Here is a 13,506-nt window from a genome sequence, read left to right as displayed (position 1 = left end):
AGCAGGGGCCAGGTCTGAGCAGGGAACAGGTCTGAGCAGGGAACAGGCCTGAGCAGGGACCAGTGCAGTGAGCAGGGACCAGGTCTGAGCAGGGGCCAGGTCTGAGCAGGGACCAGACCTGAGCAGGGACCAGGTCTGAGCAGGGACCAGGTCTGAGCAGGGGCCAGGCCTGAGCAGGGACCAGGTCTGAGCAGGGACCAGGTCTGAGCAGGGACCAGGTCTGAGCAGGGGCCAGGTCTGAGCAGGGAACAGGTCTGAGCAGGGAACAGGCCTGAGCAGGGACCAGTGCAGTGAGCAGGGACCAGGTCTGAGCAGGGGCCAGTGCAGTGAGCAGGGACCAGGTCTGAGCAGGGACCAGGCCTGAGCAGGGAGCAGGCCTGAGCAGGGACCAGGTCTGAGCAGGGACCAGGCCTGAGCAGGGACCAGGCCTGAGCAGGACCAGGCCTGAGCAGGGACCAGGTCTGAGCAGGGACCAGGTCTGAGCAGGGACCAGGTCTGAGCAGGGACCAGGTCTGAGCAGGGGCCGGTGCAGTGAGCGTGGCTGTCTCGGCCCTTTCCAAGGCAGCCTCGTGTGGCTACAGAACCTGGTGGAACGGTAGACTTGGTAGAACTTGGCTGTGAAAAGGAATGGGGTTTTCCTACCTGGGCCGTGAACACGTGGTGAGTAAAATAAGCCGGACACAGGCAAACACTGCACGCTCCCACTTCTGTGGGTTCTTAGCGAAGCCAAGGTACAGGGACAGAAAGCAGACCAGAGGTCCCCGGCCCGGGAGGCAGGGGAAGGTTGGGTGGGGCCCGGGAGGCAGGGGAAGGGTTGGGGCCTGGGAGGCAGGGGAAGGGTTGGGGCCTGGGAGGCAGGGGAAGGGTTGGGTGGGGCCCGGGAGGCAGGGGAAGGGTTGGGTGGGGTCCGGGAGGCAGGGGAAGGGTTGGGTGGGGTCCGGGAGGCAGGGGAAGGGTTGGGTGGGGTCCGGGAGGCAGGGGAAGGGTTGGGTGGGGTCCGGGAGGCAGGGGAAGGATTGGGTGGGCCCGGGAGGCAGGGGAAGGGTTGGGTGGGGTCCGGGAGGCAGGGGAAGGGTTGGGTGGGGTCCGGGAGGCAGGGGAAGGTTGGGTGGGGTCCGGGAGGCAGGGGAAGGTTTAGGGCCCGGGAGGCAGGGGAAGGGTTGGGTGGGGTCCGGGAGGCAGGGGAAGGGTTGGGTGGGGTCCGGGAGGCAGGGGAAGGTTGGGTGGGGTCCGGGAGGCAGGGGAAGGGTTGGGTGGGGCCCGGGAGGCAGGGGAAGGGTTGGGTGGGGTCCGGGAGGCAGGGGAAGGGTTGGGTGGGGTCCGGGAGGCAGGGGAAGGGTTGGGTGGGGTCCGGGAGGCAGGGGAAGGTTGGGTGGGGTCCGGGAGGCAGGGGAAGGGTTGGGTGGGGCCCGGGAGGCAGGGGAAGGGTTGGGTGGGGCCCGGGAGGCAGGGGAAGGGTTGGGTGGGGTCCGGGAGGCAGGGGAAGGGTTGGGTGGGGTCCGGGAGGCAGGGGAAGGGTTGGGTGGGGTCCGGGAGGCAGGGGAAAAGTTGGGGTCTGTGTTCAGTGGGCACAGGCTCCATGCTGGGACGATGAACGTCTCAGGGATGATCGTGGTGATGGTTGCACAACACTGTGAATGTACTCAATGCCGGTGACTTACACCGACAGATGGTTAGATTCATAAACACCGTGTTATGTATATTTTACGATGATTTGTAAAAAACCTGGTGGGCCAAGAATGGGCACTCGGTCCTGGCATCAGAAATGAGGAGAGAAGTGGGCGGGGAGCAGTCTGCTGGGATGGGAAGGTCAGGTCTGGGGCTGTCGCACAGCCTGGCACAGACCCCCGGCCTGTGGCGGGCGGAGACCTAAGAGGCAATGCCCTGGGCACCGCTGTGGACCAGACGTGGCCTCCCGGTGCCCCCCCGCCGTCCCCTCCCCCCCCCCCCCCGCCCCCGCAGAGCCTACAGCTCACCCGGCCCGTCACCTTTATCCTCGGCCGATCAGGCGAACGCGCAGCCGGCCGGTGACAAATGCTCCCGATCGAGGATGAAAGCCGGATCCATTTGTCACGCTGACATTACGAGTCCGGCAGGCCTTGTTGAGCGCGGGGCTCCCGTCCCACCGGATGTGACAGGCCATTTACCAGCCGGCACCGAGGTCTTTCACAGTCACTCAATTTACACGCAGCGAGCACAGCTTGGGGGATTGAAGCAATAGAATGTTAACGCTTAATTCCTTCGCTTCCTCATTGACAAGACAGCTACACGCGATGCAATTTGTCATGTCGTTAGGCCATAAATATCGAAAACGGCAGACAGACCGCTGTGAGCCCGCGGAGCTCGGCCAGCAGCAGGGGCTGCAGCTGGTGCAAAGGGGCCGAGGCAGCAGGGCCACCGTGACCTCACCCCTCACCTCTCCCCCCCGGAACAAGGTGAGACCCTGGGCTCGGGCTGCACCTGGCGCTCTGTCACCCGTAGGTGCCTACCGTCTGGAAACCCAACCAGTTAAATTCTGCTCGGCCCCCGACACTGGCCTTCGGACCCTCCCGGCCGGCTCCTGCCCCAGGACCTTTGCACTGGCTGTTCCCACCCCTGACTGCTCTTTCCCTCCTCCGCGTATCGCTCCCTCATGTCATCCAGGCCCGTCCTGCCGTGTCGCTTCATCAGACCCCACCCAGTCACCTGCCCTAACTACGCCGGCGCCCGCCATCGCTCTCCATCCCTTGGCCCCACACACTCCTTGGCACTGCTTCTCACCACCCGGCATTTTGTGGCTATTGTGTGCTTAGGTCAGCCGTGGGCAAACTACGGCCCGCGGGCCGGATCCGGCTGTTCTATCCGGTTCTCTTGCTCTCCCCTCCGCTCCTTTACTTTGAATTTATATTAGTTCACACAAACACTCCATCCATGCTTTTGTTCCGGCCCTCCGGTCCAGTTTAAGAACCCATGGTGGCCCTCGAGTCAAAAAGTTTGCCCACCCCTGGCTTAGGTCGATGCCTGTTGGTTGTTGGTCTTCTTTGCCGGCCCCGCCCCACGTGAGCTCCGTGAGAGCAAGTCCCTTGGTATTCACTGCCTAGCACCCCTTCCCCTGCCTCCCGGACCCCAACCCTTCCCCTGCCTCCCGGACCCCAACCCTCTGCCTGGCGTGGAGACCGTACTGGAGAGAACGTGTTAAACGAATGGCTCATGTCCTCCCCGTCGTCACCCCTTATTGCCAGTGAACGATGCCAGCCTGCTATCCGAAGGAAGTCAGAGATGTCAGGCACCATCACCAGAGTGACTGTCAAACGCCCGAAGGATGCCAATCACCACGTTAACGTGGCTCTGGGCAGTAAACACGGGACCGGAATGTGAGCAGTGCCTGCCAGCCCGCTTACAAGCACCGCCGCCGTGCCCCGCCGCCGCCCGCCGCGCAGCTCCCGGCCTGTTAGCACGGCGGGCTGTTCCCTAGCAGCAGCTCAGCCCCGGGCAGAGCCTGGAATTCAAATGTCTCTCCTTTCCCTCGGCCGAATGGTGCTTCTCATTACAGCGCTGGGGCCGGCCCGCGATTTGTTCACTCCTCCGCGGCCGGGCCTGAGAAGTGAGAGTTCGTGCGTCTGCCTTGACGTGGTGACAGAGGATGGCCGTGAGCTCTGGGCCGGAACGGTTCGAGCAGGGGGTCAGGGAGCTCGGGATGCCACCCGCTCCCACATGATGCCGTTGTGTTGCATCTAAGCGGCACGCCCGGGACCCCGGCACGAGCAGGGACTGGGCCTGCCAGTGCCGGTCCCCGGGACAGAAGGCAGGTGCGTGCGGGAGCAGCGAGGGCGGGAGCTGGGAGTCCTCAGGCCGGGCCTGGCCCAGCTCCCTGGCCGGTGACGCCAGAGAAGCCAGCTAGCCTCTGGCTGGGGCTCAGGACCCCTCCTTCCGGAGCGTTTTTTTGTTTTTTTTTAATATATTTTATTGATTTTTCACAGAGAGGAAGGGAGAGGGATAGAGAGTTAGAAACATCGATGAGAGAGAAACATCGATCAACCGCCTCCTGCACACTCCCCACTGGGCATGTGCCCTCAACCAAGACACGTGCCCCTGACTGGAATCGAACCCGGGACCCTTGAGTCCGCAGGCCGATGCTCTATCCACTGAGCCAAACCGGTTAGGGCCCGGAGCGTTGTTTTTTTTAAATCCTCACCCGAGGATATTTTTCCATTGATTTTTAGGGAGAATAGAAGAGAGAGGGAAAGACAGAAACATCGATGTGAGAGAAACACATCGATGGGTTGCCTCCTGCACGCGCCCCGACCAGGGCTCAGGCCAGGGAGGAGCCTAAAACCGAGGTACATGCCCTTGACCGGATCGAACCGGGGACCCTTTGGACTACAGGCCGACGCTCTGTCCACTGAGCCACACCGGCCAGGGCCTTGGTGAGCCTTCATCTGACCTTCAGCATCGCAAACAGCAGGTGTGCAGGAAGTAGCTGTGACGTGAAGGAGGGTGACCAAAGGAATGAACGGAGGCGAAGCTCGTGGTCCCCAGTGGATGTGCACTGTGACAGCGTCGCTGACCGGCACCGTCCGCGGGGCACTGCCCGGTCAGGACGGCCCCGAGGCCGGAGGCTACTCCCCCAGCCCTCGGGGTCCCAGAGACATGGAGTCAGCAGAGGCTCCGAGCACGCGGAGGCGAGTGTGCAGCAGGGAGAGAGGAAGCAGAGAACATTCTGGGGGCACGGGCCAGCGCGAGGCCACGCAAGTCACGGGCACCGTCCTGCTCCCAGGGCCGGGCACCCAAGGCGAGCCCGGCGCTTTCTTCTCCGGCTGAGCCCGTGCCCAGCCCGTATGGAGGGGGATGCCCTGGGTGTGGGGTGGGGACAGGGGAGCTCCATGGGCCACCGGGTTGGGTGGGGGCCGGCCTGCCCTGCTCGGTGTCTGTGAGAAATGCCGTTCACTCGCCCCAGGAGAGCCAGGGCCTGCCCACTCACCCCAGGAGAGCCAGGGAACCTCTGTCCACTCCCCCAGGTGAGGACACCCCTGCCCACTCGCCCCAGGAGAGCCACGGCCTGCCCACTCGCCCCAGGAGAGCCACGGCCTGCCCACTCGCCCCAGGAGAGCCACGGCCTGCCCACTCGCCCCAGGGGAGCCAGGGCCTGCCCACTCGCCCCAGGAGAGCCAGGGCCTGCCCACTCGCCCCAGGAGAGCCACGGCCTGCCCACTCGCCCCAGGGGAGCCAGGGCCTGCCCACTCGCCCCAGGAGAGCCACGGCCTGCCCACTCGCCCCAGGAGAGCCACGGCCTGCCCACTCGCCCCAGGAGAGCCAGGATACCTCTGTCCACTCCCCCAGGTGAGGACACCCCTGCCCACTCGCCCCAGGAGAGCCAGGGAACCGCTGTCCACTCCCCCGGGTGAGCAGGACACCCTGCCCATGGGCGGGCTGGGAAGGCCTAGGAGGTGGAGGCGGGTGCAGGTAGGGTATCAGGAATGCCGGAGACCAGCCCCTGCCAGGGGTGAGGATGCCGGCCTGAGCAGGTAGGGGTGCCACTGAGAGGCGGCCTCAGCTGGAATCACTGGGGGGCTGGGGCTGGGGCCGGGGCCGGGGCTGGGGCTGGGGCTGGGGCTGGGGCTGGGGCTGGGGCTGGGGCTGGGGCTGGGGCTGGGGCCTGCATGGGGTCCTGAGAGGAGGCAGCTGGCCGGCCTGGCTCCCGAGGCTCAGCAACCAATGCCCCGGGCGGCCCTGGGAGGGCCTGAGCGTGGCCTGGCTTGCGGCTCCTGGGAGGACACTCAGATGCCAGCCCCCAGCGGGCAGCCTTCCTGGCGGCGGTTGGGGGGCTGAGCACCTCTGTCCGGATGAGGGGGAGGAGGAAGACCCCTCGGTGAGGGGCCGGCCGGGTCCTGCGGGACGGGCTGTTCTGGGAAGAGAGACCAGGCGCTCGGGCACACCTTGGACAGGACAGCGGCAAAGGGAGGCCGGGGAGACGCAGGAAGGAGACGACACGTGTGCAAGGCTGGGGGGGCGGGCAGCCCTGGGCGCTGGGCGGAGGGGCCACCTGCTCGTGCCACGTGCTGGGGCTGGGGGCAGGCTCGCTGGGTGCTGGGGCGGTGGTGGTGCTGAGTGAATGGAGGGGATGGAGAGACGGGCCACGGAGGAAGAAGCTGCGCCCCCAAACCTGGCGCAGACTCTGAAGAGGGTCCCCGAGCAGCCCTTTGGCCCCTCGCCGGGAAGGCGCGTGGGAACCAGCCCCGGGCAGCTCTGGAGGAGGCGGTCTCGGGGACCTCGGATGCACCCGAGTGTCTCACAGCCACCGCGCTGAGCCCGGGGGGTGGGGGGGAGAGGCAGAGAGGTGTCCCCCACTGTGAGCAGCCGGGGAGTCCAGCCAGCAGGTGCGCAGCCTTCGGTCCCCGGCCTGGCCTGCTCGCGGCGGCGGCAGTGAGCTCCCAGCTGGCCGCAGGCCCCGCGGGCTTGAAGGAAACGTTGGCTCTGTGGAGTGCCAGTCTCCGCTTCGCCAGTCTTGCTGTCGTTGCAGCAAATGCCCGGGCGCCTCGGAGGCTGAGGAGTCGGCCCAGAAGGGAGCCTGGGGCAGGGCCAGGTGGTACCGACCACACCAGCAGCCAGCCCACAGCGCGGCTCTGCGGCTGCCTCCTGCCCTCGCCTCGCCATCGAAATTCTCCTTCCCAGTTTAGCCCGGCCGGCGTGGCTCAGTGGTTGAGCACCGACCTATGAACCAGGAGGTCACGGTTCAATTCCCCATCAGGGCACATGCCCCAGTTGCAGGCTCGAACCCCAGTAGGGGGGGTGCAGGAGGCAGCCGATCCATAATTCTCTCTCATCATGGATGTTTCTATCTCCCCCTCCCTCTTCCTCTCCCTCCCTCTCTGAAACCAATAAAAATGTATTTTAATAAATAAATGAATTCTCTTTCCCAGCCGAAAGGAAGACGTGGACGTGAGCCCGACACTGAGCCATCGGGAACTCAGCCACCTCGCCAGCCCGCCCCCTCCTGGCGGCCCGGGAGGCCTGGTCCGTCCTCGAGGCTGCAGCTGCAGTTACGACTCTGGGTTGCAAGGTCCCCGAGATACTATTTAGTCTAACCCCGTGGTCGGCAAACCGCGGCTCGCGAGCCACATGCGGCTCTTTGGCCCCTTGAGTGTGGCTCTTCCACAAAATACCACGGCCTGGGCGAGTCTATGTTGAAGAAGTGGCATTCAAAGAAGTTTAAGTTTAAAAAATTTGGCTCTCCAAAGAAATGTCAGTCGTTGTCCTGTTGATATTTGGCTCTGTGGACCAATGAGTTTGCCGACTACTGGGCTAACCCTTCACCTTTCACAGGTGCAGGAGCTAAGCCGGAAGGGGCAGGCGCTTTGCACAGGGCAAGCAATAAAAACAAACTGTCTTTAAAAGGCTGATGAGGACACAGAATAAGCAATCAAGTTCCACGGGTGACAGAGCTGGCTGGAGGCAGCTGTCCCCTTCCGCCAGGCTCCCCCAGCTCGGTGCTGCCGGTGGCTGTGGACCTGTGGACGGTCTGGCAGGTGGGCTGGGAAGGAAGGAGCTGAGTAGCTTGTAGTCCCGCCCCGCTCGGCCTGGAGACGTCCTCTGAACCCTATTTATATGGGGTGGGGCTCACTTTCCCCGTGAGCTCAGTCCTCCCTTCCCTGGGTGACCTGGCCCACCCACGGATGGCAGCTCAGCTCCAACCATCCATCCTGTTGTTACCAGACTTCCCGTGAGAGTCCACCTGGGAGGCCACCGAGCATGGCCACGGCCACGGCCACGGCCACCGCCAGCTGGGCTCAGTCCCAGCTGCTGTTGGACACAGAAAACAGTCCCTCCCAACCGCTGGGGCCTGGGGGCTCCGTGCCGCACCGTCTCCCAGGCCCTGCTGGCCTCCCTCTCCCAGGCCCTGCTGGCCTCCCTCTCCCAGGCCCTGCTGGCCTCCCTCTCCCTGGCCTTGCTGGCCTCCCTCTCCCAGGCCCTGCTGGCCTCCCTCTCCCAGGCCCTGCTGGCCTCCCTCTCCCTGGCCCTGCTGGCCTCCCTCTCCCAGGCCCTGCTGGCCTCCCTCTCCCAGACCCTGCTGGCCTCCCTCTCCCAGACCCTGCTGGCCTCCCTCTCCCTGGCCCTGCTGGCCTCCCTCTCCCAGGCCCTGCTGGCCTCCCTCTCCCAGGCCCTGCTGGCCTCCCTCTCCCAGGCCCTGCTGGCCTCCCTCTCCCATGCCCTGCTGGCCTCCCTCTCCCAGGCCCTGCTGGTCTCCCTCTCCCATGCCCTGCTGGCCTCCCTCTCCCAGGCCCTGCTGGCCTCCCTCTCCCAGGCCCTGCTGGCCTCCCTCTCCCTGGCCCTGCTGGCCTCCCTCTCCCAGGCCCTGCTGGCCTCCCTCTCCCAGGCCCTGCTGGCCTCCCTCTCCCAGGCCCTGCTGGCCTCCCTCTCCCATGCCCTGCTGGCCTCCCTCTCCCAGGCCCTGCTGGTCTCCCTCTCCCATGCCCTGCTGGCCTCCCTCTCCCAGGCCCTGCTGGCCTCCCTCTCCCAGGCCCTGCTGCCTCCCTCTCCCATGCCCTGCTGGCCTCCCTCTCCCAGACCCTGCTGGCCTCCCTCTCCCAGGCCCTGCTGCCTCCCTGCTGGCCTCCCTCTCCCAGGCCCTGCTGGCCTCCCTCTCCCAGGCCCTGCTGGCCTCCCTCTCCCAGGCCCTGCTGGCCTCCCTCGGGGCACCTGCCATGCCGCTCACTTTCTGTCTCGGATCCGAAATGGTCTCCGGGAAGGAAAGTGCCTCACATCTCCCAGGCGCCTGGCTCCTGGCAGTGCCCTGGGCTGGAGAGGCAGACCAGATGGAGCGTGCGAAGCTACAGGCTGCCCCCTGCTGGCCCACACGTGTGCTGCGATCACTCCCAATGCAATTCCTTTCCTGAAACGCACCGGGCTGCAGAGTCAAGGTCATCAAGCGGAGGCCCCGCCGCGCTGTCCAGCGCCCCGCCCCAGGGATCCGGAGCCCTCAGAACATAAACACTGAGTGTACGTGTTCGGGGGCCGACGTCAAACCGTTTATGTGGGTGCTTTTCCTCGGCACGGAACACTGGTGGGGGGTCCGGTCCTGGCACCGCATTTCCTGCCCGTGTGACTGGTGAGGGTCGTGGTTTCCTGAGCCCCCAGGTTCTGCACCCAAATCCAGATATGAACCCCCCCCACGCCAGGCTGTTTGAGAGCACCCCGTCCAGGTGGGCACGCTCTCAAACCTGAAGTGCAGAGCGACTCCTCCTTTTTTTTTTTTTTTTTTTTAAATATATTTTATTGATTTTTTACAGAGAGGAAGGGAGAGGGACAGAGAGCTAGAAACATCGATGAGAGAGAAACATCGATCAGCTGCCTCCTGCACACCTCCCACTGGGGATGTGCCCGCAACCAAGGTACATGCCCTTGACGGGAATCGAACCTGGGACCCCTCAGTCCACAGGCTGACGCTCTATCCACTGAGCCACACCGGTTTCGACAGAGTGACTCCTCCTTGTAGTCTGTCAGGGAGGTTAAATGGTGCCGCGGAGGCGAGGCTGGTGTTGGAAACCTGGGATCACCCTGACCGGTGTGGCTCAGTGGATAGAGCGTCGGCCTGCGGACTGAAGGGTCCCGGGTTCGATTCCGGTCAAGGGCATGTACCTTGGTTGCGGGCACATCCCCAGTGGGAGGTGTGCAGGAGGCAGCTGATGGATATTTCTCTCTCATCGATGTTTCTAACTCTCTATCCCTCTCCCTTCCTCTCTGGAAAAAAAAAAATCAATAAAATATATATTTTTTTAAAAACACAGAAAAATCTGGGATCTAACAGCTGGAAGTTACCGAGGAGGCTCCTGGGGCGCGATGGGGAGGAGGTAGGTGTCAGGCTCCCGAGTCCCAGCCCGGCAGTGACAGCGGCAGGATCACAGGGCCCGGACCCGAGGCCTGCTGGGTTCCACGGCCCTTCACTGGCTGCCTCTGTCCTGGCTTTAGTTTTCTCCTCCGTGAAACGGAACCGACACGATTCACCTGAGGAGACGGGGTGACGGTGAGCTGGGGTGAAACTTGGTAAGCGAATTCCAGCCTCAGAGAGCACCGCCTCCGATGTACCCTAGCCGAGTCATTTTCCTAAACAGCAGACATGACCCTCTCTCTCTCCGGCTTCAAGTTCTTCAATAAGTCTGCTTTTTTTTTTTTTTTTAGACTTAAAGCAGGATTTTGGTCCTGCCTCCCTTGCTTGCCCCACACTGAACACTCTGTAATCCATGCCTTTGTGCATGCTGTTCCCTGCCTGAAATGCCCTTCCCACCTTGTCAGCCTGATGGACTCCTACGCACCCTTCAAGACCCCACTCCAGGGATCTCCTCACCCGGGGCATCTCCCCTTCCCGATGGGCATGACCAGCGGATCTACCCCATTCCTGGGCGAAGCATGCCATGCTGCAATGACCAGTCTCCCCAGGCTGTGGGCTCCCTAAGAGGAAGGACAATGACGTCATTCCTGCCCCCCACGCCCAGCACCCAGGGAAATGACACTCAGTTGTGCTGGACGAATGAGCGAAGGGGAGAAGGAATCTGGACATGAGAAGAGTGGTCAGGGGACCGCCTGGAAGATGGGCAGGCAGCGAGTCAACCAAGGCGCTGGCCACGCTGACGGGGACCTTGCGAGGTTTAGGGAAGGTTTCGCGTCGGCGCTGCTGGCCTTGACAGGCTTCGGTCTATTCCGGGAGAGAACATTCCGTGCCCGGGACCTGAGATCCCACACTGCGCTCCTGGTCCGGGCTTCCAGCCCACAGGGTCTCTCTGTGCTGCGGCCTCCCAGCAGCCTGACCAGGGACACCCACATGGCCCTGCCATGTGGCCCCCCGGGCCGGACTCCCCAGGTGAGAGCCGGGGTCTCGCTCCATAGCTGGTCCTGACACTTCTCAACACAGAGAAGCAGAGCGTGAACCGCACGTATCTTTGCTCTCTTTTTTCTACGCTCTGAGGTTCCCAGGAGACTTGCCACCAGGGGACCGGCGGGCAGCGGCACCTCGTCCCAGGCTAACCCCCTGAACCTGTCTCCGACCTGTAACTGCTGCCTGAGTCCGCGGCCCCGCTGGCTCACGTCTGCCTGTGACGTTCTCTCTAACAGGCCGAGGCAGCGCTCCGAGCAGCCGCTCGGACCCTCTCGTCCAGGGTCCTTTCACTTTGCGTGTTCAATTAACTTCCTCTTGTGCCGGCGTTTTCGGCGCTGAATTCTTTCTCGGCTGAAGTCAAGAACCAAAGCCGGCATTGCCAGTAACATGGGTAGGGGATTCAGCATACTGCCTAATGTTCCGTGGCAGTAGTTAATACTCACTGAAGAGGAAGACTGTATGGTCTGTAATCGAACGCTCATCAATACACTCTCCTTGACAGAGATCTTTCTGACCCCTCATCCTTCCAGAACATTCCATGGTCTCCTAGGACCCTGCCGGGTGGCTCATCTAGGACCAATTTTGAAATTACCATAGCGATGGAGCTCTCCAGCGTGCACGTCTGTGACGCAATGAAGGGTGGTGTCGCCTGGCCGGCGTAGCTCAGCGGTTGAACATCAACCTATGAAGCTGGAGGTCACGGTTCAATTCCGGGTCAGGGCACATTTTTTTAAAAAAAGAAGAGTGGCAGTGACGCTTACCTTCCCAGGGGCTGTGCTGAAAGCGGGCAGCCTGCTCTCGAGGCCACGCAAGTTTTATAAGACGATGCCACAGGCTCTCCGTGCAGCCAGCGGTGAGGCAGACACTCCTGCCCGTGGGCACCTGGCTGCCTTTGCCAGTTAGGGGCATTTTATTTTATTTATTATTTTTTTAAAAAATATATTTTTTCATTGATTTCAGAGAGGATGGGGAGAGAAACATCAGTGATGAGAGAGAATCATTGATCGGCTGCCTCCTACACACCCCCAACTGGGGATCGAGCCTGCAACCTGGGCATGTGCCCTTGACTGGAATCGAACCTGGGCTGACACTCTGCCCACGGAGCCAAACCAGCGAGGGCAATTAGGTGCATTTTAAATCCGTGCCAGGGAGTGGCATTTCAAACTCACTGCAAAAGCCTGGCCGAGAGGACCAGTCTTGGTGAAAGGGACCCGCAGGGGGCAGTCATGCTCCCTAATTGGTGTGCGTGCAATGCGTGTGGGAGTTTTGTTAAAAGGAAGGTTCTGGGTCAGTGTGTGTGTGTGTGTGTGTGTGTGTGTGTGTTATACATTATATATGTGAGTTACGTGACTATATACAGAAAATGTGTATATACTTATATGGCTGAATTATGTCCTATATTATTGCCATAATTGTCTTCAAAAATTTTCACCTCACACTCATCTTATTTCATCTACATCTCCACCCTCTCACCCAAACCCTCAGCATTTTAAGGGAAATTCCAGACATCGTATTTAACCTGGCAACACTTCAGGATGGATGCCTAAAAGATAAGGACTAAACACATACACACAAGCATGAGCTTTGTTTTTTTCTCTTAAGTTTCCTTCTACACATCCTGTTCTCCTTTAGCTTTGGAGGGAGGACTCGAAACCAGCTGGTTTTTTTCCAGGGGAGGCCAGGTGGAGGAGGGAGGAGGGAGGAGGGAGGAGGGAGGAAGGAAAAGGGAGGAGGGAGGAGGGAGGAGGGAGGAAGGAAGAGGGAGGAGGGAGGAGGGAGGAGGGAGGAAGGAAGAGGGAGGAGGGAGGAGGGAGGAGGGAGGAGGGAGGAAGGAAGAGGGAGGAGGGAGGAGGGAAGAGGGGCACAGAGAGGCTGAGGTTCAGAGCACAAAGCCAGCCATCCTGGATGCTGGCACTGCACTGTGTGTGTGTTTTTCTGCTTCATAACCTGGATTCCATACCCATGCAATCCTGAGAGTTTGGAAAGTGCACCCCATCCCTCCTTTTGTGTCATCTAAGTTGCCTTCTTCTATGAACAGAATCTCCTTTACCTCCTTAAGAAAAACGTCCACTGTGGAGTGCCGCCGTGCAAGGCGTGGGTGGGGGCGGGTTCCCGTCCAAGGCCCTAGCCCCCAGGGAGGAGGTTTCAGGGGCAGGGGCGCTCCCATTCTCAGCCGGGGCGGGGGAGTCTCTGTCCCCCCAGGACTGTGGGAGTCCTCCAGCTTGCCCGGGCCTGTTTCCCCTCTCTAAAGGGAGGAGGATGCGCATCTACAAAGGTGGGTAGCAAAGGTCGTTACAAGCGTTGATCTCTGCAATGTGCCGTCAGAAAACCAAAGAAAAACACCTTCAGGAAGTGAAAAAGCCCAACAACATGGTCCAGCTGCTGTAGGCAGTTAGATGTAAGCAGAGCAAGGACGGTGGGCCTGGGAGGGAAGGCCGCCAGGGCGGAGGGCCCCAGGTCCTAGCAAGGGACAATCAATTGTAGGGCGGGGCCTCGCCCCCAGGGTGGCCTTTCCCTCCCTAGCTGTCGCTGGTCACTCGGTTTAGACCCCCCGAACTTTGCTCCCTGGAGATGACATCCAGGCCTCAGTTGTATTGCAGCTCTCGGCCCAGATAAGCACCAAACCAGCTACGGCTGACCTCAGGGCCAGCTGCATG

Source organism: Plecotus auritus (assembly GCF_963455305.1).
Source record: "Plecotus auritus genome assembly, chromosome: 8".
Lineage (NCBI taxonomy): Eukaryota > Metazoa > Chordata > Mammalia > Chiroptera > Vespertilionidae > Plecotus > Plecotus auritus.
Note: the sequence above shows the minus strand (reverse complement) of the source record.